At 40.2% G+C, this 26,057-nt stretch overlaps 1 protein-coding gene across 5 annotated transcripts in view; it reads right to left on the reverse strand.

The window, feature by feature from the left end:
- The window catches only part of lancl1 (LanC antibiotic synthetase component C-like 1 (bacterial)), a 58,544-nt gene extending 36,582 nt beyond the window's left edge, over nt 1-21,962 (reverse strand). For 3 of the 5 annotated variants that reach the window (XM_030068892.1, XM_030068900.1, XM_030068869.1), the window contains exons 1-3: nt 21,822-21,962; nt 20,692-20,732; nt 20,553-20,578 (exon numbers count right to left, since the gene is read on the reverse strand). The gene's annotated coding sequence lies outside the window, so the exon portion shown is untranslated. The remainder of the gene's footprint in view (nt 1-20,552; nt 20,579-20,691; nt 20,733-21,821) is intronic. The other 2 variants (XM_030068883.1, XM_030068876.1) reach the window with 2 other exon arrangements.
- Nucleotides 21,963-26,057: the final 4,095 nt, after the last annotated feature.

Genomic DNA, 26,057 nt, shown 5'->3' on the forward strand with positions numbered 1-26,057 from the left:
GTTTTTCATCGGAATCAAACCATTGATCTGATCTTTGACATTACATTTTGGGAGCATTTGTAATTCAGCATGTAGCGTCATGAAGGTTTTGAGTCCACATGATTCTCATTGTTGGCACAGCTCACTGATGCAGTTTGGCACTGGGTGGAATTCAACATTTCAGTAATGTTCAAAAACATCCAGGAAACGCAAAAGCAAATGGCTTTAAAGTGAGGAGGCAGCACAGAATAGTTTTTAAGTCCTAAAAACAACCTATTGTTGGATTACATGCGAGACTGCTGAGCATGATGATGTCAGGAGGCAGCTACGTTGTGCATGATGATGATACTACTGTGTTGTCTTTAAGAAGTCGTAGCCTAGAGGTAACTCCTACCTCACAGCCTCAGGGGGCCGAGGAGAAGCATGGGTTCACTGTAGGAGCCTGAACAGAGAAGGTGGAAGCCCCAGGGTCCTCCTTAATCCTCCGTCATTGATTTCAGATGCTCTCCTACTTATCTCTCCTTCCCATTTAAGGAAACGACATTATTAGCCACGCTCGCGGGCAATGACTCAAATTAAGACAGACTTTAAAAATAAAGAAGAAAGGAGGTCACAAAAAGTCAATGGTGCTCGATGACTTTCCCCAGAGAAGGTCGATGGCTTTTCAAATACACATTCATATTTTCTACAGCAAATGGATGCTGGAAAATCACAGTTTTCAAATTTTTTAGCATAACACATGGGAGCCAATGACATTTTGTGCAGTTAACAGTTTCTGTTTAGTTTAATCAAGTTCCCCTCAAATGGCTAAAACATAGTGATTTTTTTCTTAAAGCCTTCTCTTTTTGTCCAAGCAACAACCTTAACTAATCAATTTGTGTGACACATAAACCTTACAATGCAAGCTGGAAGTAACTTCACTATATGCACTACTGAATATTTTATAATACTGTCTGGGATATGCACTGTTTTTATTATTATTATTGTTATAATTTCCTTTGTTGTAAAGTCTGTTTGGAGTTGTAATACTGTACTTTTAACAAACACAACTTGAACTTCAACATATTTTACAATGGAACAGAAAGTGTCAGTGAGATATTGCCTAATGGGCCATATAGATGAAAATCAAGGCACACTGTTATTTCACATTCATGCCATCTATTGAGAGAAGTGTGGAATCACCTAATACCAGCCTGCTTTTTCATCTTTTTCCAGTCTTGGTAATACATTTAAGTATTCCTTTGGCCTCTGTAATTTGGTAAGGCCTATCCATTTACTGCTCCAGAATTATTACTGGCATGTAAGAAAATCTCAAGTATTATTATCTTTACCAGTAAAAAACAAAAGATCTGGTGAACCTCCTCAGTGGGCGATAAAAGGGGAAATAAATCCACAACAAAACACATACACACTCTCAGAAAAATAGCTACTGAGGATATGACCATGCATTTCTTGGTCCATTCTATACTGGGGTGGTGTATTTTTCTTATTCCTGGCCATACACAGACGATGTGGCGCAGTCCCACCACTCAGTGCCGCACCTTCAACAATCATACAAGGAGAGATCCCTCACACAAGAGGCAAATACCAATTTCTACACTGATAGCTGTCTCAATAGACAAGCATGCAATCGTTGCTGCTCTCTCCACCTACAGATGTAACCCACTGCTGAAAGCAACAAGCTCACGCCACCTCTCTGGGGAATGTCAAAAGTAATTCTGGGAAACATCACAAATCACTAACCGGCGAAGATGTGGAGTACATGACACAGGTTGAGGGAAAGTGGCTACACCAAAACAAGCATATTACAGCACTTCATCACAAAATAACTCCTGGAATGCACTTCTTATCACAAATTGGTGATATGTAACAATGCAAGACTGTTTTCCTCTACAGGGAGTGACCTTGTGATGCTAGAGGAAAGGGGATACATACAAGTGAAAAAGCTGACACAAACCCACATCTTTTAGCTTTTTAAAGACCTTTGCTTTTGCAAAATAGTAAGACTTCATAATATTGAACAATTGAGATTATCTTGTTATTAGTTTTGCTATAAAATGGATACACAACATTGGAATAATTGTTCTTTTTTTTTTTTTTTTTAATTTTCTCCTTAACAATAGGGGTTTAAATGGAAACAGTGCTATCTTATACTTGCACTAGGCTTTTAATCTAGATCCAGTTATCTTTTATTTTGTTCATATAAATGACATTAATGAAAACCATGCATGTGTCTAATGGTAAACTCTTATCATTCAATAATTGCAACACTATCTTCATGTCTGAATATAAGTTTTTGCCCATTAATCTCCTGCAGAACATAAACAGGGAATGCAGATTGTTTTGTTTGACAGATTCCCCCTCCTGTCTGGAGCCTGAAAAAAAATCCCCGTCTTAACCAATAATTTAATCTCATATTCAACATTAAAACCTTGTGTTTCACAAATAAAGTCAAAGAATCTGCCGGTGGGATGACCATTATACCACTGACTTCCAATGCAGTTTTACTTTTGTTTTGCAGGATTTTTTTCTGGGAACAAGTATAAATATGCTGAAATGGGGCAGATCTGATCACCAGATTCAAGAAAATGATACTTGATTCCAGAAAATTCTGGAAACAAGTTGATTAATGTTGGAAATAAGTAGGAAAATTTCACTGGCAGATGAAGATAAGAAAAGAAGAGATAAGGTGAGTTAAATAAGTTATAAAAGTTATCTCAGTTGTTTAGCATGGGAAATAAATGAATTATCTCATCGCACTTGTATTAAGAGAATGACACTTACATAAATATTTTCTATTCCAAAGTGAAAACAAACATTAAAAAAATATTAATTTGTGAGTTAATAATGCTACATACATGAATGGGTTAATAGTTGGACTCAAGTATGAGCTAGTAGTTTGACTGAGTCAGAAAGACTGACTGACAGGATCATTAGGTGGGTGGTTTTCTATTAACAAACCATTTTGGGGACAAATGAAGATGTTTGTTAACAACCAGTAACACACACGAATGCACGCATCACTTTCATCAGCTGAAAGTGATGCAGGAATGTGGCTTGAAACGGGTCATTTTCGTTGAGGTTTTTCACCTCCTGATTGATCCAATAGATTTATGTAGACTTTCATCTGCGTTTCAAGGCAAGTCTCTTTTGATTACCATCTTTTTTCGCCGACTCGCGCGGGAGCTTGGTTCATGAACAGCAAGTAATCATCCAAATAATAGATTTCCCTAAGGCGCAGAAACTTCAAGAGATCTGCCTTGCAGGTCTATCTGTCCCCCTTTTCTCACATGATATCTGCTCGGTATTCACTATCTTATCAGCATTCCCTTTGTTTAGAAACATGCCCAATGTTTCACAAGGAACAAATAGCTTGAAGAAGATAGACAAAGAGGCAAGAAATTGGGTCACAATTGGGCAGCAGCAAGAGTAACAGGACACAGCAGGAAAATATACAGTATGAACATAAAAATAGAGTATAAGCAACTGGACTATATTAACACCGAGGAATACCAGGATGTTGATCAGACTGCAGCTGTTTTCACACACGAACTCTGCACAATGAGTGGAGAATGAGGCTTAGGCGGAGCTGTCCTTTCACACATGCAGCTCACACCAGGAGCAATCCAGTCTCATTAATCTGCATACACAACTTTACACTTTGAAATGATGTGCAGTGCATACGCAAAAGCTCAATTTCACAAGCAATTAATATGCCAGTCCTCCCCATTAACTTCTGAGGATAGCAGATGTACAACATCCATGCATGTGCGGATGTTATGTAATGTTCAAGCACGTGTGAAAGTAGGCAAGAGGTGTCGTTTATGGCTTTATAACATTTCGCTTTTGAGATATTGATTGGGGAAGTTTGAATCTGTGAATATATTACCAGATTTACAGAAATGCAACAGGGTAGAGCGTGCAGGACACGTGCCCACTGGTACCTTCTCTGTTCACACTTGGGTTAAGACACGTTTTGCACTCTTAATACTCGGGATGAAGTGTGGAACAACTCACACTGACATTTGTGTTCACACATACAGATATGCTGGCTAATGTTGGTATAATCTGCGGTGCTAAGTGCACATATGAAAGGGGCTCATTGGTGGGAAGCATGGAAAATAATTAGGATTACTCAAATGTAAGGATTACTCGCAGCCTACACATATGTTCATGTCAATTGGTCATAGAAAGTAGCAAAACATAGGCTACATTTATTTATAATAAAAATGGAGTGAACCATGGAGCTCTCATAGGCAATATTTAATCAAGCCATTGAAGAGATTTACACAAATCAGTGGGACAATGAAGTCATTGAACTGAGTTTTCTTAAAGTGTCCCCTTAAGTAGCTTCAAAGTTAGAAAAAAAATGATATATGATACAACAGTGTCAAACATATATTGTGTATCTGCTGGTTGCAGCACTTCATTGATGCTACATCACACTTATACTGAGTGAAATATTTAAAGCCAAGATGCCATTGTTTTATGGCTACAGCATTTCATTCATTTATTCATTCATTTTCCAAGCTGCTTATCCTAATTAGGGGCATGGGGTGCTGAAGCCATGTCTGGCCATGCAGCGATGGTGATTTCCACAACAATCGGGGACCTTCTTCAAGGCTTTATCCTCAGTATGGAGGAGAAAGCCTGTGAACAACTTTAGGAAAATTCCCATCCAAAATACTTGTCACTTTATTTGAGCTGTCCAAAGAACTCTGCCACTGCTTGCCATGTAAAAAGCAAACTGACTATGATCCCAAATGTCTAGCGCCACACAAGCCAGCTCTTTATCTATTCTCAGCACTTGTCTTTCATTCAGATAGTGCCAGAGTGGAAAAACACCTAACATCACTGAAAACCAGGGTATTTAGTCATTAACACACAGGGGCATGGGTACAGAGACAGACTGAATAAAGATACAATATTCTATTTATTGTTATTTTAAATTCAAAAAGTTGAATAAGGCAGGTTTAAATATGAAAAGAGGACAGAATGAAATATTGATGGAGAAACAGTCAAAGAGAGGAGCGAGAGATGGGAGGATAGAAATAAAAGGGAAAAACAGAGATAGAGAGAGAGAGTGACAGAGACCGACCAGCAGCTGGCTTTGAGCCTTTCTGGGATTCAACGGCAGGATGTAAGAGAGGTGAAGAGCCTCACTGATCATGTTTAATTCCTGCTTTTATTGCCCCTGCCACTAAAGAAAGCCTTTGTCACACACATCACCCAGGTTGAGAATCCCCACACACGCAGGGAAGAGGGCTGCAGACTCAAACAGGGGCAAACCATGAGGAACAGCATAAGCCTGCCCCTCTCCAGATGCCGACATCTTTTCCTCTGTCTGTCTTGCTCCTTTTTTCTCCCATTTTCATTTCAATAACTTCATTTGCACAACAGTCAGTCAGAGGTAGCACTGTTTACAAACTGTCATGTTTAAAAATCTGATGAATAGCAGCACCTCACCCCAATAAAATTAGGAATGTGTAGCCATACACCCTGCAAGAAATCCCCATTTTAACAAGTTGTTTAGTGTTATACTCAGTGTTTAAACCTTATAGCTCTTTAAACAAGGCAAAAAATCTGTGTCACGCTTTCTAAGGAGACTCCCCTATAGATGTTCAACAGATCGTAAATTGATATATATTGATATATAGAGTGAGTTAAATATCGACATGAGTTCAGGGAGCATCAATATGCCATGAACTGTATTTCAATAATATACTGACATGTCGACTGGCATACAGTTGGATGTGTTTGCTGAATTTCAACAAACCACGTAGGCCAAGCTGACATTATTACTGGACCTCTGCTGCATTATTATGAAACCCACCAGAGTTCTGGGCAAGACACCTCTGGTTCTGGCTGGGTGAGGTCTTAACTTTATGACCAATCACAGAGCTGGTGGGCGTGTCTTGAACAGAACTCTGCTGGGACCCATAATGACTCTGTACGGACATGTCGCTCAAATGTAATTTAGGGCTAATTGACATTCTACTGACCTCTTGTTGAAGTTGAACTTATAAATCAATTGGCATTCTATAGGATATCTATAAGGGACAATCCAAAGAAACTGTTACCAAAATCTGCCAATGGAATCCTAATTGCTTCCTATGCCAATCAACTTTTGCTGTTTCCAGAATGTTCTTGCATCAAGTGTCGTTTTCTAGATCCTCATTGGTTGATCTGCCTTATTTCAACATACTTATACTTGTCGAATTATTTCATCCCCCTGGCAGATTTTGCTCTTGTTTGAAGAAAAATAAGATTTAAACACTAAATATGAGGCTAAATGACTTGAGACAGACTTTTTTTGCACTGTGTGATTGTGTGTCAGTATGCATTTACATCTACATGCGCCTTCTCCCAAACGCACTAAATGTTTAAAATGGCTTTATGGCCTGGGGTTATGTGTGAGACTGGTAAATTGTTTGAGTACATGAGGTAATCGTTTTGTAACATTCTCTGCTCGCCGTCTAAACAACACCACATTCCCAACGCTTCAATTTTACACCTTCCTCGCTCCCCTTGCTGTCTTGCTCTCTCTCTCTCTCTCTCTCTCTCACTCACACAGCTGCCACACACAAACACACACACTCACACACACATCCTGGTCATCCCCTCCTTTCTTGCCAGTCCAGTCACGACTCTCTCCCCTCCGCCCCATCCCGCCCAAGGCTCACATTGTGTATTCATTACCATTAAGAGTCCCCGGCTTGTCTCGCCATTAGGCCGCATTACTCCGCTCTGCGCTTTCTGACATTGGTCACGCTCTGATCGGTAATCTGGCCGGAACTGATGCAGGATTTCCTTGCGGGGGCTTCTCCTCTAGGCGGACGAGAGGTAGAGTGAGAGAGAAGAGGCACACACACACACACACACACACACACACACACACACACACACACACACACATACACACACAGATTACACCTCAGTGGATCTTCATGCTTCACAAAGATATGTGTGGAACAAATGGCAGCCGGTTCTGCTGAGGTGCCCACCGTGGCTGAAACCAAATTGAACAAGACCATATTTTGCTTTCAATTGTGTTTTTGTTGTTGTTTTGTTTAGGGGGTTTTCGAAGGGGGAAAATGCTGGGGCAAAACAGTGCTGAATATAGATTTGCTTTGTTCTTCCTATGAGAGAGAGGCGTGCAAAGTATACACACAAACAGCACAGGCATGCTGTCATAAACTGCAAATATCTCCATCGCAACCCGTCACTTAGTCTCACATTCAGTATTAAAATATTGTTTTTTCTTAAAAGTAAAAAATTTGCTATTGGGATGAGATAAACCCACTTGTTTCCAACGCAGTTTCACTTAATTTAGGAATTTTTCCTCACGACAAGTGCATGTATATGTTGAGAGAAGGCAGTCTAAGGCAGCTCAGCCCACTATAATCAAGAAAATTACAACTAATTCAAGAAAATTCTAGAAATAATTTGCTTAGTATTGGAAATAAGATTATCTTATCCCACTGGAATAATTTTTACTCTTTGCAGAAAAAACAAGATTCAACACTGAACATGAGAATATGACTTGTTAATATCGCGAAGGTGACTGAATGTCTAGTATCCTATCTATATCCATTGTAGGCTATTGTAAAGGGCTCCTGTCAGCAATGCAATTAGCACTTCAGAGAATTTTCCCATCAGTATGTCACAGGAGAGCTAATTCTGGTTTTCTGGTCCTGCAGGAGTTAAATATGTGAATCCGAGCTACAGAGTGGCAAAAACGTGGACACTCGCTGATACTAACAGCATTACTAATTTCTGTGCCTGACCTCTACAGGTGCAAAGCAGGGTGCCTGGTCTCTGGTGGCAGGTGATGTCATCCCCTATAGAGTGAGAACTTTGTGTCTAGGCACGGGTCCCTGGCTGGGCTGGCGGAAATTAATCTTGCTGGTGGAATTGGTCCCATGTCTACAAAATAAAAGCCTTAAGCCGTGCTCCCAGGCTGGGCTGGCTGGAATGAACCTTTGCAATAAAGTGATCTAAGTGTCAGACACTCCTCTAAACAAGCAATTTTTAAATCATGCATTAAGCTAATCACTAAAATACAAAATCTGAATCAATGTAAAGAATATAATTTCTTGATCATTAAATGTCTAATGTTCAGGGCATACCATGATGAGAATCAAACAATAAAGACTTTGGCAGTGCAGGCAGCCATGTTGTTATGTTGTCATGACATCAAGTTGTGAACTGAGAGGTTGAGAAAACCACCCTGACTTTATGACTTGGACTTGAAAAGCCATTTTGTTCAATTTTCCCTGCGACAAGAAGTTGGAAATCCCCTGCTCTGATTTATAATCAAATGCACAATAATAATACAAAGGATTTCTACAATGGCTGGTTTTGCATCACTTGTGCCAGTATGTCAGCCCCTAATGCAAAATCCTGTTCACCGACTGTTGTGTTTCTGCTGCATCATATGGAAAAAAATTTCTAGTATAGTTTCAAATGGTAAAAATTGCAAATTCAGAGAAGAGGCCTGTTCATAGCAAAGATCAATATCAGCTTTCTTCCATTATTCTGCTAACAAACGGGGTGAGTCTGTTAAAAGTGCTTTTTTTTTTGGTATCTATTACTGAAGACCGCCCTTGCTTGCTGAAGTTGCATGTCACTGTGACACATGCACACAAACAAACCACAGCATATCAGGTCATTCTCGAACCTAAAATGTCCTTTACAAAAGTATTAATTTTAATAAGCCATGACTCAGTTCTATCCAAAGTGCAGCAAAGGCCCTCATGACTCAGAGCACATCTTTTCCCAGTCTTTATTTTTTTTTTTTTTTACACCCTGGAGTGCATTCACCCTAAATGAATCTCTACACGGCTCAATCAAGAAACTTCCTCTGCCAACTAATTCATTGTCCAATAACAGCATTATCTATTTCATCATCCCATTACAGTGTATGTGACTAGTTGTTGCGCACCAATTCATTATGAGGGCCATAGCTGACATTTCCCCCTCCAGAATGGATCATTTATTTGGAGCACCTTGATGGCAGCAGCCGCTAAAACCGGCGAGCCAATTCACAGACGGGGAGCACGTTATTGTGACAGCCAGCCGCCTAATTGTTCATTTGAGGTAATCACCCGACAAGTCAGAGCAATTTCGAGCACAATGCCAGAGACTAATGGAGGCGGACGTGCTCACTTGATGAGATCAGAATCACGGGGCCGCCTGCATGCCGAGTGCCAGGAGCCCCCTGAGAGGGCATCTTCCTTGATACTGAGGGAATTATCCACACCTCCGTGCCGTGACTGACTGCTCACTTGGGGGGCATTAGTGAGGAGAGACTGGGGTAGCTATAATATAAGCATATGTATCATCAAACGTTGCAGTGAAAAGGCTAGTTTCACAGTGGATCATGGAACATAACAGAAAGATATTAGGGGAGACAAGGAGGGGAGAACAGAAAAATCTCCATATTATCAATTCATGTAGTCCCAGGCGGAGTCTGAAAATCTTGTTTTTCTTCAAATAATTGAAAAAAAAAAATCTGCCAGTGGGATGAGATAATCTCACTTGTTTCCAATGCTAATCAACTTGTGTCCAAGACTTTTCCAGACTCTTTCCGAACTCATCCCACTGGCAGATTTTAACGCTGAATATGACACTTGTTTAAAGAGAAACGAGATTTTAAAATTGAGTGCAATAACGGGAGAAAAGAGATGGAGAGGAATTTAGAGTTGAGAAACACATTTTGGTTCGCTGCAAAAAATCTCTGTCTAAGCAAGCCATTTGTTCTCAAATTCAGTGTTAAAGTCTTAGCTCTCTTACAACTCATGAAACAACTTGACATCAGGATGAGATAATCCCAGTTGCTTCCAATGTAGATTCACTTATTTCAGGATTTTCACTGGGAACAAGTATGAACATGTTGAAACAAGACAGAATAAGGCAGATCAACCCTGTAGGATCAAGAAAATGACACTTCATCCTGGAAACAAGTAGATTAGTGTTGAAAGTAAGTGGGATTATTTAATTTTTTCACTTTCTTTTAAGAAACGACGAAATTTTAATAATGAATATGAGACTGATTTACTTGTTAAGAGGGAGAGTTTTTGCTGTGTTCTTTTATATATGAGGAGATAATTCAGTCAAGAGGAGCAGGAGAAAGTAGGCTACAGCCCAGCCGAGGCTGAAAATGTGTTTCCACAGCCGAGTCAAGATGCTGCACGGAACTGCCAGCATGTGGAGACGCATACCTCCTTCTTAGCATGCAGAAGGACGCTCCTGACACTGTGTTCTGCTGGTGTGTGTGTGTGTGGAGGTGACAGACGGAAGTGTGCATGTGGATGTGTGTGCGCGCGTGGGGAGGTGCATGTGATGGATGACCGTGCAGTGCTGGGGCGTTCTCAGTTTAATTGTGATGTCAGTGCGTGTCTGTGGCAACCCCAGTGGCAAGTTGTGACAGACAGGAGTGCGTGTGTGTGTGTGTGTGTGTGTGTGTGTGTACGCATGTGTGTACATCTTTGTCTGTAGTAGTACTCAGTGTATGGGAGTAGCCCACAGAGGAGCGCAACTGTGACATGATGTGCTGGAGATTTGGGCCGGTCCCAAGCCTGTGAATTCAGTGGAGACGGAACAAGTTTGAGGAGTCTGTCGAAGCTCGACGCACACACATCAGACAAGTGTCATCTTTACTCAAGCATCTTCTCCGAGTTTGTCTAGACAGGCTAAAGAACAGCATCGAGACAAACCAGCCAGACTGTCTCTTTCTCTTTCTTTGTGTGGATGTCTTCCCACTCCTGGATAAACACGATGATATTTACCTCATGTCTCCTCCTCGCTTACTCCCTAAGCTGTTGACCTACTGCATCAAACCTCTTCAATATGCACTAAAAACAGAAGGAAAAAGCCCCAGAAAGCCCTCCCGCATCCAGAAATAAGTACAGTTACTGTTTCACTTCATCAAGTGGAATCTGCTTGATGGACAAACCAAATAGATCCTAAACAGTTTTTTTTATTGCCATTATTATATGTTCATGTTTCCCTATAGCCAAGATAGTCATACCCTTGATGCATAATTTGGATTATGAGTCATACATGGAAACTGCATAGGCTTCTGTGGGTGTTCAGGATGGTCAGACGGTGGCACTGTTGAACCTAAACTCACCAGCTAGCCCAACCATCCCCAGCCTCAAATTGATAATGCATATTGCATTACATTCAGACAGGACAGATTTAACTGGGAGTCAAACAGAGGGGTGTAGGGAAATCATTATTTACTCCGAGGCTTATTGGGAATGAAACACTGCATAATTTGAGAAAATATTCTATTTTGGCTCGTCGCATTTGACTAATTTCGCCTGACCCGCTCAGTCTAGAGTGTGTTTGATCATGTAGGTAAAGCTAAAAGTATCAGCTACGTTCGATAACACAGTATGAATATTAGATGTTTGTTCAGCTGGACGGAATTTGCATGTGGAAATATGAGTTTCATAAATAGAAATGTAAATTTGCTGAAATTTTACAGTGGATGCAGGAATACAAGAGGCTCTCAAGGTCAATTATTATTTGAAAAAGGCAACTCAACCTGGGAAACTCATTGAAGACAGTGGCTAAGTGGACTCTCACATTTAATCATTTGTATCGCCTCCCTTCTTGCTATTCCGCTCAGGTTTGGAAATACAGGAGAGTTGGGTTGTTTGTAAGGGAGAGAGAGAGACAGAGATTCAGTCAGACTGTCTCAGGAGCCAGAGTTTGTGTGAACATAGTTTGGAGTTCTTCTGGGAGAATATGTAATGAGGAACATAGCTGCAGCATCTTCCCCTTTCTGGGGACTAAGTTGTTCTAGACACACAGATAAACAGGCAGACTGACTCGCCGACTGAAACAGAAGTGACCAACTGTGCTTATCCTGAGCCAACCTGAAATTGTAACATGAAAACACCAAATGATACCAGATGTGGGCAAAAAATAAAACAGATTTTTTGTTATGCTTGCCAGACACTAAATGCAACCATCTCTTGCTGGATACGAAATTAAAAACATTTTGACTTCTCGCAAAGTGGAGTATTTGTTCATTTTGATATGTAATCTAATTGCAGCGAACCACTGCGAACTGGGATCTGTGCAAATACCACTTCAGCAATGTTGAGGAAGTCCACGCACATCCAGGCTGCCTTGGCATTCATTGACCTGATAATTAGAAAGAGGATTTTCTTGTATCCACTCTTTCTCAGAGAGCTATTGAGAGGTCATTTCAAAACACAAGGACTACACTGAGTGGTCCCTACTACTGATGATGCAGCTGAGCCTTAGCAAAAGTGTCTGTTTCCATTTTGTTCCAGTTCAAAGTCCTGAATTGAAGACTGCTCCACAAGGCCATTATACTGTAATGTGATTTGTATAAAAAGGCCAAACATAAGAGGCTGAGATGTGCCCAGCAATGAGGTTAGAACACGAAGACGAAGGTTATTCTTCTGTGAATAGGTTGGCTCAATCCATTTATCTCCAGCACTATCCTCACAAAGTGACAGAGTGTGGTGTTTTAAATCCCTTCCTGAAGGATTGTGTGGTATTTCTACTATCCGGATCCGAGTTGGTTTTGCCCAAGGTAGTTTTCATTTCCTGAACCAATGACTCGTTTTTTGGGGATCTTCAACGCAAGGCTGCAAATCAGTTTTGAAGCAATAATCGTTCACTGGTAAGATTTTGCAGACACACAACAACTCCGGCGCAAATAGGACTTCTTAAAAACGAGGAAACACCGGAGACGCTGAACCCTGTGACCAATGCTTCCTCATCTTCCAGACCTCCTTACTGCCAGCCTGATCCTGCTAATGAATTCTGCCTCACACTGCCTGCGCCCAGAGTGGCAGCATGGCACTGGTCACTGAGTGGGCTCGGGGGACACCGAGCGTGTGAGATGCCATCTGTTGTGCCACTGTGTTCTCCAACCCCCACCACCCCACCCCCCACGCTCAAACTCAGCAGGGGAGAAAACCTCAATAAAAGATCTTGTCAAGGTGCTAAAGACAACTCTCATGGAAAAAAGAGCTCCCTCTCCTTTATGGAGTTTTATAAAAGCTGCATAGGAGGTGGGACACACCTGAAAACTTCTCAAACAAGTTACCGCAGTCACCCCACTAATTCCCTTTTTGCACGGGACTGATATTGCTCGGGGAAGTCTGGCGATTTGTAATAATTGCAGAGACTGATGGCGATTTAAATCTCATGTGCATCTGCTTTGTCTGTAAATTGTAAGGTAATAATTCCAGCACAAATTACCTAGGGTATTTTGATGAAGACAGAGGCTCACTGATAATACTAATACTGTACCCATGTAAATCACACCTTCAGTAATTTCAGCTGTAATTTGTTTTGGATGTGCAATTTCCTTTTCTTCCTCCAGACACCCAATTTCTATCTTCCATCCGTAATAACAAATCAAACAAAGCAGTGGAATCTGTACAGGAAAATTTTGGCGCAAACTCCTTTCGTCCGCCTGTGCTCTTGACCTTACACTACATTGATTCACTGATTCAAGCCAATTTTATCATACTGAGCAATGCATTTCACCTCAACTGCAGGAGATTCCCACACAATATTAGTACTGTGTGAACAGGACTTAATTCAGCTTAGCTTGTCAGAGTGCAAGTGTGATACTGTGAGCCCTGACTCCTAAAACGGACACTCTCATAACTAAACTGCATTCTCAATCACGTTTGAAAGGTAACATATTTTGTCACAGATTAGTTTGTTTGTAGCATATCACAGGAACATTTGTAATTCCTTAGACTGCAGGCCATGCTATGAGGATGGCGGGGTGGCGGATGGGTCAAACAACCAACTTTCACCCTGATGACTTGAGCTCAAGTCCAGTGTGAAGCACCAATGCTGTTCATTTCTTGCAAACATTACACATGTAATGATGCCTTACCCTAACCAAGTGTTTTTAATGCCTAAACTGAAGCTTTCTCTGACATGATACACAAGATATATTGATTACATATATATTTATATAGATTAGTGATATGCCAGAAGCAAACATAATTTGAGACAAAATATGTTTCCCTCTAAACATAATTAAGAATGCAGTTTAGTTGTATGGGAATGTAAATTTTAGGAAACAGGGTTGGCAACTGTACAAAATAGTATCTCTGGATCTGGCAGTGCCTCTGTGTTTTGTTCGAGGAGATTTCAGCCTTGCCAACACACGGGTTTGAATCAAAGCCTGAAGGTTGAAGGATGATCTCTCCAACCTAGCCTTGTCAAAGCTCCCCTACTTCCTTTTTTTGGTGTGTGGAAAGAAATTGTGGGTTTTTTTGTCTGCTACTGCCCACTCTGCGTAAAGTATTTCCCCAGGGAAAGAGTGAAAGCAGAAAAGTATGAAGCTCTTGGGAGCAATTATTCAGTCAAGCTATTGAAGAGACTTGTACAAATCACTGGGACCATCAACAAGTTGCGATTTCTTGTTCAGATTTGAATGGACAACTCAAGAGACCAATGAGAGGACAGTGGGTGGGTCTTATCAGCTCACACTTTTTCCACAACAACTTCTTGTTAAAGAAGCACAAGATCTCTACATGACCCAGATGCTGACTGTACAACTTCTTCTATTACAGATTAACCTTTACGTATATACCACAAGTCAGCATCCCATAAAAAAAAAAAAAAAAAAAAAAAAAAATTTTAACCAAAGTGTGCACACCACTTACACTGATACAGGAAGGTAGAAGAAATGTTTTCTACAGCATCACAGATGTGTGGTTTCAGACACTAGCCTTGGCTTCAGCTATACCATCTGTTCACCTAAGCGAACAGAGTGCTTTTATGGGGATGAAACAGTCCTATGTTGCACTTGCTGCATTATTCCTTAATAATTGAAGCACACTACATAAGAACCCATCTTCTAATGTTGTAATGTTTTAGAGATTCAAATATTATTTGTCTGCCTTTCAGCATTTCCAGGTGTTTCCTTGCCTCTCACCCTATGCATAGTGATACCTACTTGGGAATAAGTATGTATGGAAAATAAATGAATAAATGAGTGAATGAATTCATGAAAGTTTGCCTTTAGGGTGAGTTAAGTCCACTTGTTTTCCATGCTGCCCCACCTGGTTCAAGAAATCCCTCAAAGCAAGTGACTATCTTTTAATAAGGAATATCATTCTGCCGGTGTTACACGTCAACTGATGCAAGAACACTCTTCAAACAAGTTGATTTGCATTGGATCCAGTGAAATTACCTCAGCCTACTGACAGAGTCCTTCATAAATAAATAAAAAGACTTTATGCTGTTGGATGATGCCCTTATTCTGCAGGTTTACTCTGGACGAGATGTTGTCACCCTGACAGACATCATCTCGTTCCAGTAGAAGTTAATCTGTCTGTTTGCAGGAAGGTCCTGAATGTTGCCCTGTTGTTGTGAGACTCTAAAAAGGATTATTACCACATACCACCAACAGCATGAGTGTGATTTGTGTTTTGCCTGGAGAATAATACTAGAAAGTTATTCTAACCCTTCATCATTAAACATGAGTAATACAGATTGTTCATTGTAATTACAGTGTAAAGCAAACTAATATATATCTCCAAACCATGCTAGGTAAAAAGCCTTCTGAGGTCACTGACACAAAATGAACTCACATCTTTCCCTTTACACTACTTGCCACTACTAAGTTAACCACCTGTTACTGTATCAAGTCTGTTTCATTTGCACAAAAAATATATCATATCACTGAAAGATTGTATTTTTTTTTGTGTGTGAAATTTCATCCGTTAGATGAGCCATTCTTCTACTGCAGAGGAGGCCATATCTCTGCATCATAGAAAACAGACAAGTATTTCCGTTTCCCTCCATCTGCGACTTTGCCGGAGAATTGAGGCTTATTGTGTCCAATGAAAGAATCCAATTATGAAGCAGGGCTTTGTTACAAGGTTGCCATGACAGAATCAATGAAAACAATATAGGAGAGTCCCATTTCATACACGTGTTACTGGGATAGGGCCACGGACCTTACTTTAAAGGAAAATGTCAGCATTTCATAGCGAGTCAACAGCAATGCTGTGTGAGGGTTTCAAAATGAACCCCAATCGAACAACAAAATTATTTGCAGAGGAGCTCAAGAAGCAAGAGCTAAGTGGAATGAAGTTGTGCCAACTGCCAAAGGGGGGGGGTTTCCAAAGAGCTCACACTGCAGTATATTGAATTTCTGACAAAGCACAGCCTCATTTTAGGAAATTGAAAAACAAATCAACACTTAAGCAGAAATTTTACAATGTTCACAATCATTACTATCATTCATTGGTCAAATAAATGAGACATGGCAGATTTGGCAACACATACCATTTCTAAAAAGCCTGGATAATCATCATCAAACCTCTATCACAAATATATTCAACCCACTAGGTTCAAGATAACAATTACAAGACATATTTGATGCCTCTTTCAGTCATTTTGCCCACACATTGATCATAATGCATATTCCCATCTTTGTATAATTTGCAATCATCAATTCCACTTATTTTACCACACTATTTCAGCAATTACCAGAGAAATTCGCATTTGTGTTCCAAGTTGTGGAGCAGGAACTGGCCTTTGAGCCGCACAGGGCAGGTCACGGCAGCCCAGCTGAACTTAGCTACATTTTAGACTAGTGTGGAGGAGGATGAAGGCTCGCTTCTCTCAGTGAGAGAGCAAAGGCCTCCTCACACGCTCAACCCACATCTGTAGAGGAAGATGAGCTGAGAGGGAACCAAGGCTGAAACAATCCGCCTACACGTTGATCGGAAATGGCAGAGGTGCCACCAGACACGCTACTCCAAAGTGTTTGTAGGGGCCATTTTTTCATAATCAGCTGCTATTTTCAGAGAGCTGGAAAAGCATAATTTGCAGAGTTTACATGCAATTGGTATTTCTTGTCAGCAACTACACCTGAGGGTGAATTAGATATAAAATAAGCTTTGTTGCTTCAGGTGGCTCTGTTCTTGTTTTGTTTCATTTTCAAATTCTGAGGTAGAAGACATAAATATGTATTGAAAATCTAAATGGATCCAACAATAATGCGCTGACCTGCTTTCAGAAACACGCTAAATCCATCATGCAGCAACACTAGAACAAGCGTAGGCATGCTTTTTATGGAATCAAAAACAACGATCATCAGGGGTGAGATGAGTAAAAGAGAGTAGAAATATTGTTTCTGTGCTGATATTTTACTCAGGTGTAAGTGAAATTACTACTGTAAAAATCTACTTAGAGAAAATGTTGCCAAGTCACCTGATCTTTCCCATGTATTTCTAAAGGAAGTGACTAATCTTTATGGAGAGATGACAAAATTTGTACTCTGTAGTGAATGTGAATGAAAATGTAGCAACAGAAGGCTCTCAAATGTATAAGTGCACGAAAAAATGAGTTAAGTTACTGTAAAATGTGTAATTAGTTACTTACACCCTTGAGTATCCTGGTCTGACCATGAAGCAGCTGCGTTTTGATAACAGATACTGAGCAGTAGGTAAAAGAAACAGTAGACTGGACATACACTACTCACAAAAAGTTAGGGATATTCGGCTTTCGGGTGAAATTTCAGGATGAACCTAAAATGCATTATAACCTTTACAGGTGAACTTAATGTGACCTTCTGTAAACTTTTGAATGCACATGTCCAACTGTTCAATGTTTCAGTACTTTTTGCACAAGTTGCTGTTCTCTAACAAGGAGTTTAACGGCAAAATTCACATCAGGTGTTTGATGCTCCAGCTCATCGAGGTTGTATCATTAGGGAACGGCTGCTGGAGACTGGGGTACCTCAAATGGAGTGGCCTGCACTTTCTCAGACCTGAATCCCATAGAAAACCTATGGGATCAGCTGAGTCGCCGTGTAGAGGCTCGGAGCTCTGTACCCCAGAACCTCAATGTCCTGAGGGCCGCCCTTCAAGAAGAGTGGGATGCCATGCCTCAGCAGACAATAAGTCGACTTGTGAGCAGCATGAGACGTCGTTGTCAAGCTGTAATTGATGCTCAAGGGCACATGACAAGTTACTGACACAATGACATTTTTTGTTGTGGTATATCCACCACTGTTGTTGGCTTTTGTTTCAAGAAATTGTTTGAGATGAGGAAATCACCAGTGTATGCTTCTACTTAAATGCCCTACTTTCATGATATAATATCACTGTAGCGTGAACATTTTACATTTTCCATAAATTTCACCCAAAAGCCAAATATCCCTAACTTTTTGTGAGTAGTGTATATAGCAACTGCAAAAATGGCATTTTTATGTGGGAGAAAATGGCTGAGCAGGTGAGAAGATCTCCTAGTGACAACAAACACAAGGTAAAAAAAAAAAAAAAAAAGTATTCATCTCATTCAGACCATTGGAGTACTTTTTGAAAAAAAGAAAAAGTACTACAGCATGAAGTGTGATCCTTGAGGCAATCTCTCAAAGTCTCTCTCTCTCTACCGCCCCCAACCTGCCTCCTCCTTCCTGCTTCTTATCTCCTAGGAGTGTTTACTGGCGGTAATTAGGCCATTAATCAAGTTAATGGAACATCCCTGAACCAAATAACTGTGCTCTCTCCCACAGAGCAGTCACACTTCCTCCCAGGACTCCCCCTGAGGGCGGGACTTCCTGGCTCGCGGCCAGGGTGCGGTGGGTTGGCCTGCCCATCTGTCAAGCTCACTTCCTCAGCCTGCAACCCTGACATCCACATATGGGCACGCCATGGGAAGGTTACACATTCAAAGTAACTGTCAGCATGCTCTGTTGCACTGCTGCAGACTGTTAAAGTGTTAGCAACTTGGATGGCAGGATGTCTCAGACCCAAAGTCGTGGCCTTGGCAAGATGCCGTGCCATGTTCGCAGACCCGCCAAGGGGAAAATCGCAATTGCAACCAGATCATTAAAAATAACATAAATTCAATTATGTGGAGGAGAGGTTACACGGAGTACGCCTGGAGTCCAGGGACCTGACTCAGAAAGGTTTTCAAAATCTCATTTGTAGTTGTTGTGTTGCATACCAAATTAGACCTGCTCTGTAAGGTGTAGTGTCAGCACTTGCACTGCACAAAATCTCCATCTTAACAAGTCATTTAGGCTCATATGCAGTGTTAAAATTATGCTTTTCTTCAAAGAAGGTAACAAATCTGCCAATGGCATGAGATAATCCCTCGTTTCCAATGTAGTTTCACTTGTTCAAGGATTTTTTTTCTGGGAACAAGTATAAATACGCTGAAACAAAGCAGAATAAGGCAGATCAACCCAACAGGATCAAGAAAATCCTGGAAACAAGTTGTTCCACATTGGAAACAAGTGCGATTATCTCATCTAAATAGCAGATTTTTTACCTTGTTTGAAAAAAAAAACAAGATTTTAATACTGAACATGACACTAAATGGCTTCTTAAATGCGAGATTTTCTCTAGTATAGCAAAAACTTGTCCGACTTAAAACAGGTAGCTATACACAAACTAGTCTAGTGACTCTAGTTACTGTGCAGTCTCCCAGTCACTGCACAACACTGCTTAACTGTTTCAGTTGTCACACCAGTTGATGGGTATGGGGGCAACCAAGATGATAGCAAGCACATTTAAAGCTTATGTTAACTATTGTCAGTTATATAGAAAAAAAAATCTCTTGTGTTGTGTTTGCTGCAGCACAATAAGAAAAAACAAACATCTTTACATACTCAAAACCTGTGTGGCTGCCTCCTTGTTTGCTGACACTGGAGGTCATGTTAATACCTATGTGATACTTAAAATTTGTGATTTATGCACAGAGCAAATATCACGCAAGTTCATACTTGATGTCAGCACTGACCATACAAGAGCAAATCCTGCTAAATGGCCAAGAATGCAAGAATTTCCAGTCTTTGAAATTTGATGCACAACACCAGTAACTCCCGTTTATAACTTTGGTTGTCAAGGCCAAAGATGCTAATATGAATGAGGCAATAATGTGCCTCTATTGAAGTGACCCATGCACAAAACATACTAAACACAAACTTAACCAAAAACAAAACCAAATTACCATACTAGATTAAATATACGGTTATAATCAAAAAGCAAAAAAAAGTGTAAATATAAAAATGCACCTGTGTAAGTGTGCATCTCTGAAAACACAATAAAATCAAGTAATGCATGAATAAAAGTATAATCACTGCTACTATGACAGACATGCAGGCTGTCACTGGGATCAAACTGGGGTCTGTTCGGTCACGGGGCAATATTCTGAACAAAACACAAAAGAATAGATTGGTGCTGATGGACAAACTGTACACAGGGAGGTCCAAACCTGGGGCCTTTAGATTCAAGCAGGTTATTTGACCACAAAGCCTTTTTATAAACGAAGGCCGCATGGTTTGGGTTTATTTACTTACACTGAGGCAAATCAATTGCTCCTATCACATCCAACAAGCTCAATCAATCCCAGAGGCATTTGAATAAAATGAAAACCAGTGCTCTGGCCCTATCTTGCCACTATTCCCCCATTGGCCATTTTCCTCCCTGTCTCTGGAGTATTCATCCCCCTGCCCTGCTAGCAGACCAGAGCTCATCCCAACCCGCCTTCCAAACAAGCTATGGTGTAATTGCTTGTCAAAGCTGTCTGCTCACCTGTTTTTCTTCTCACCACCACGCACCTGACAAGAAACACATATTTACACACAAAAATGAAATTACGGGCAATTGGAGAGCAGGAGTTTTTGAAGGAACGCCTGCTATCGAGCTGTCCAAGTCGATGAACTCCTCTCACCTCTGCTTCTACTGTATATCAGCTCCATGCAAAGGTGGCTGCTGAAAGAGAGAGAGAGACAGAGAAAGAGAGAATGTAGGCAATTCTGCCATGGCCTCATGACCTACTGTATCTGCCACTCTATCTGTAGCTTTCTTCCTCTCCTCTTCCCAATTACCCATTTTTATGGAATTGATGATAAAGGCCTTTTTCATCACAAACCTACTTGTGTTTCCTGTGCAAATGACAAAAGTCAGCTACACTGGTGTTCTGGAAGAAGAGCTATTCACCATATCTGTCCAAGAAAATCTCAGTCTCAGTGTTAAAATCTCATTTTTCTTAAACCAAGTGCCAGTAGGATGAGATAATCCCACTTGTTTTGCAGTGTAAACTGAATGAGTGAAGCTCAACAGGTCTGTTGACAGTAGTTTTATAATGGCATACTTTAGCCTGCTGTAATGCCGCAAAATCAAATTAATGGTTTTATGATCTGCTATTATATGACGCTTCCAATTTCAGTGACTCAATTAAATTAATGGATTTTTCTCTTTAAGTGGCTCAGTGCTGGCCAGCAGAAGCTATCTGTGGAGGATATATTTTAACTGCTAAATATATTTAATAAAAAAAATAATAATAAATGAAGCAAGTGATTGCATGAAATAAAATCATCTTTGTTTATTTATTGCAAATAGCATCAGCAGAGGAACAAATGGCATAAGCATTTCAGGATGTAAGCCTTTTTTAGGATGCCCCATGTTTTTTTTGTTTTTTTTTTTTTGGTATAATCCTCTCTCTCTCTCTTTGTTTTGTTTTGTTTGATTAATGTTTGATCGAAGGAGCAACAATTAAGTCCAATAAACAAGCTCTGTGACACTTTCTAATCATAAATAAAGATAAAACACAGTGGTATTCATTCATTCATAGAGGCTTGTGTGTTGAAAAAAGTTAGCTAATTTATGGTCCAGCGCAAACTGTGAATCTGAATAGCACTGTCAAAATCTATGTTTGTAGCATATAATCACCTTTATTATTTCAGCAGATCTGTCAGTGCAGTCTAACGCAATGTCCAAACCACATTGATCCAAAAATAAATGCCTTGACAGACAAAGCAAAATGGTTAAAAAAAAAAAAAAAAAAAGGATTAGTCTTACCACACCATTTATCTCCTTGATCCTCGGCGAGGCTCTCTGAATGTTACTCCTCCTCGCTCTAAAACAACAGCAGCAGCAAACTTCTTAATTGCAGTCTCCTGGATTTATTTAGCCGCCATGTGCTTCTCTCTCTGTTTACTCCCTTCCTGCTGCTCCTCACCTGTTTCCTAACACAGCCAGGTGGTGACATGAGAGCAAGGTGTGGCCAGGCAGGATGGGGGCGGGACTTAATCGCTACTTTGACCTGGAACTGGAAGACCATGGATGCACATATACATTTGAAGCACATATAATAGCAGTATACAGTATAATAGAGGTTTCAATACCCTTATCATAGTATCTGGTAATGAAATCTGAAAAACAATTATCACCTATAGGCCTGAGCTGAAGGTTTAATATTTAGCAATACTCTGGGTAGATCCAGCAGCATTAAAATAGTAGTAGTAAATGAATATACATGGTGCTGAGCAAAACAATTTGCTGGAATTTCTTCAGTAAATTGCCAATTCAGTCCAATCAATGTAATCTATCAATTAACCACTGCCACTGATGCACTTTGATTTCACATTTCTGCTTATTCAGTTTTCATACAAGTTGCTCACTGTTACTGCATGCAAATGTGAGTTGTTGTGAATGCTTGAATTTGAATGTTTATCCTCTGTTTCCCTGCTGAATCCTATTGCTTTAATTTGCTGCTGCCAAAACAACCTAATTTACCAATGAGGATCAATAAAGTAATCATTTACACATTTTAATATGAATTCATGAGCATTTGCCTTCATTCAGAGAGACACACCCCATCGAAATGAACACATTGTATCTGAATACAGCGGCTGAAAAAAGAATCTGTGCAACACTGGTGTCTGCCTCGCCTCTATAGAAAGAACAGTCGCACTCTGTATGTCAGCCATGTTTGTGTGTGTTTACTCCTGAGCCGAATTGTGTTTGACATTTGTTCCAGACAGATCTGTTTGGGCCTGGTGGTATTTCGGGATGAGAAGTCAACAGAGGCAAGATGCGGAGGAAAGATGTGAGAAGGGTCATGATGAGGAAGCCTATGATTGATATTCCCATTAGCCACCTGACAAGGTGAGGACGTGGCTCTGATAATGAATTGTGACACATTAATGAGCTTGTCTTGCACAGACAATACCTGATCAGCCCTCGTGCCACTTAACCCTTGATACCAACGGGGAAAGATCGTAGGCAAATACAGGTTGGTTTTGTGCCACTTTCAAAGACAAAATCAAAGTATAAACCATAGTTAGCCATGGTAGTGGTAATTGCTTGTAGTTAAACATAATGTTGAGGAAGCCAGCTGAACTGCCCGCAGCTACCCGCAAGAGAGATATAGTTTTCTTAATTAAAGTTACTCAGAAAAAGTAGCTCAAAGGGTGTTGTAAAAACAATCACATTTACATGTGCAGCTGTAAAACAAAATGACATGACTGCAAAAATTCTGATTAGGATGTTAACATAAACTGTGAAAACTGAGGGAACCATTCACCCAAAACACAAAAACAAGATATTTTCCCACTTACTTTCTAGTGCCATTGATTCACCCATGTAGTTGTGTGATTTGACAAGGTTTCCAGTCTGCTGTGGCTTTGCCTGTCTCCCAGCACTCCCCCACAAGAGAGCTGGAGGGGTATTTACATAGCAACCCAGCTGCCAAAATGGAATGTTGGCATGTTATGTTTCTGCAAGCCAGCAAATCGGCTACGTTGAAATGTTAAAATTTCTGAACCAAAAATATGTTGCATTTCAACATTTAGACTTATAGCCAATGTGGTGGAGCCTGCATCAACGTTACAAGACTGTTAACATTTGCACATGTGCCGATGCTCGCTATTTCACCTACTTTAGCCACTTTTGTTTGCTTTGTTAGCACCATTAGCTGCCAAAGCTACGTGGTTAAGGTTAGGAAAAAGTTTGTCATCATGGTTAAGGTTTTGAAAAGGTCATGAAATGTTAACTAATGATGTTAGCTAATATTAGCTGGAGAACAAACTAATGTTTGCCATTCTTCCTCTGTAGGAAATAGTTCCCAACCAAACTCTTGGTCCCAGTGGGCTGTGAATTATGTCCAGTATCCCTGTCATTATTTTTGGATGAAGGTGTTGCTGTTGAGGTTTTCACACACATATTTTTTGTGATTAGAGCTCCACAGATGAATACCCATCCAGTCCCACAGTGCTGGAGGGTCACGAGACAGGGAACATTGCAGCAGAGTGGAAACCTCACCAAATCACACAGACTCTGAGTGATCTAGTTGGATCCACTGTTTTAATTGCATCTAGTGAAACTCACCTCTGGCTAAAAGAAAATAGAACCCGTTTTAAAAATGCCAGAGCCTGTTATTGTTATGAATCAACTTCCTCCATGTGACTATCAAGACTTTGTTGATGTGACTTTAAGGGCTTATAAAAATAGGCTTCACACTTGTTGCATTTCAGACAGAAAGGAAAAGTAATATTGACTTGTTTGATTGCCTCTGTAAAATATCATGGTTGACTTTCTTTTGTCATTAGTTTTCACTTTCAAAATCTGCTAATTACTAGTAAAAGACTAAAGGACACACAGTTCTTCTGTGTTTTTGTGTCTTTTTGGAGAGCTGACGACCTCCTCATTTCATTTTCTTTCTTGGACCTGAGCACACGACCTCCAAGAAAAAAATCCAAATTTCTCCACAAAAAGTAATGTTGACAAATTTTCACTTCGACAACTGTTTCATCCTATTTTGCACAGTTTATGTTGTAAGACAATTTGTGTGTGTATTCTGTGCTTGCCTATAAATGCACTTGCATAATGCGAGCCAATTACTTCATCCTTAAACATGAAAAACAAGCACCACAATTATAGCTATACAACTGAAAAAAAAAAAAAAAAAACAGGGAAGAAAAGAAGATTGGTTCTCACTGGTGTTTAGTTGTAAGAGAGAGAGGATAATCCGGCTTTGTGTTCAGTCCCATTCCACGTTGCTCACAGGGTATGGCCTTGCAAAATCCTCTGAGCCACTGAAAATACAAGAATGTAGGTTTTTTTCCCTCTTTGTATATAGGTTTCTAATTCTGTCGTGTACGTCTACCTAGCAAGCATTTCAACCCAACCTTTTCACGTTGTGCTGCATGAATGCACAGTGCATGAAGAAGTGCTACATGTTATATGAACTCTGTTTACAAGCAGACATGGCTGGAGGGCATATCTCAGGAATACTTTGCAAAAAAAAAAGAGAAGAGAAAGAAGAGAAACAGCAGCTGTATGTCTTGTTGACCATTTCCACAATAGACTTCACTGTAACTCTGGAAAATGGCCACCACTCATTCATGATGTGCTCCCAGAATTCAAATGTAACAGAGAAATAAACAGTAAAAACAATCAAACATTAAACATGCAAGCCTCATTACATGGCCAATAATTAATATTTAGTCTATTTACGTTACTACTAAATAGGCCAAAAGCCCCATAGTATCTCTGTGGGGATTTGACTGGGCTGTCGGGGGAGGGGGGGCACAGACTTGTGTAGGTGGAGGCAACTGCTGTTCATGATATGGTAGCCGTTTTTAACTTGTTAAACACCCGGCATGAGAAAATCTATAAGAAGCACACAGCTTATGTTTACCGAGATACACATTATGTAAACATTGGGATTTGGACAAAGATTTCGCAAATCTCCCACTGAAAATGTAAATACATGGATTTCAAATATCTAATGGGACATCGGCTCAAATTTTAAAGATGCAACGTGCAAAGCTGCATTGAACCCTTTTGGACTCACCTGACAAATGGATGTGGAATAAACCTAAAATTTTAATTGTGAGGGTTGTGTCTGCATGGCTCTTATTATTGGCCTGACTGATAATTTACGTGTTTATGTTCAGATTTTTGTCAGTTGAATCTAAACAGTTTTTACCTGAAACAAGCCTGACTTTTGCAATGTGCATCTTTCTTTCCTTTTCTTTTTATTTGGCCAACTATAACAATCGATAACGGAAACTAGAACGTAAGCTATAGCATTTGGGCAATACTTCAAGGAGGAATGACTGAAATTTGGACACCTGTCTTTACATTTTATTTTTGGTACAAGAGTGATCGCAGTATAGGCCTAAGGTCATGTCAGTGACTATCAACTGCAATAATGGAAACTCTCCTATAATATGTTGCAACCATACACCCATACAGTGTTTGCTGGATGGAATTTACTGTTTTTTGTGCTTGTGTTATTATGTGTGAGTA

This window comes from Myripristis murdjan, chromosome 2 (genome assembly GCF_902150065.1).
Source record: "Myripristis murdjan chromosome 2, fMyrMur1.1, whole genome shotgun sequence".
Classification (NCBI taxonomy): domain Eukaryota; kingdom Metazoa; phylum Chordata; class Actinopteri; order Holocentriformes; family Holocentridae; genus Myripristis; species Myripristis murdjan.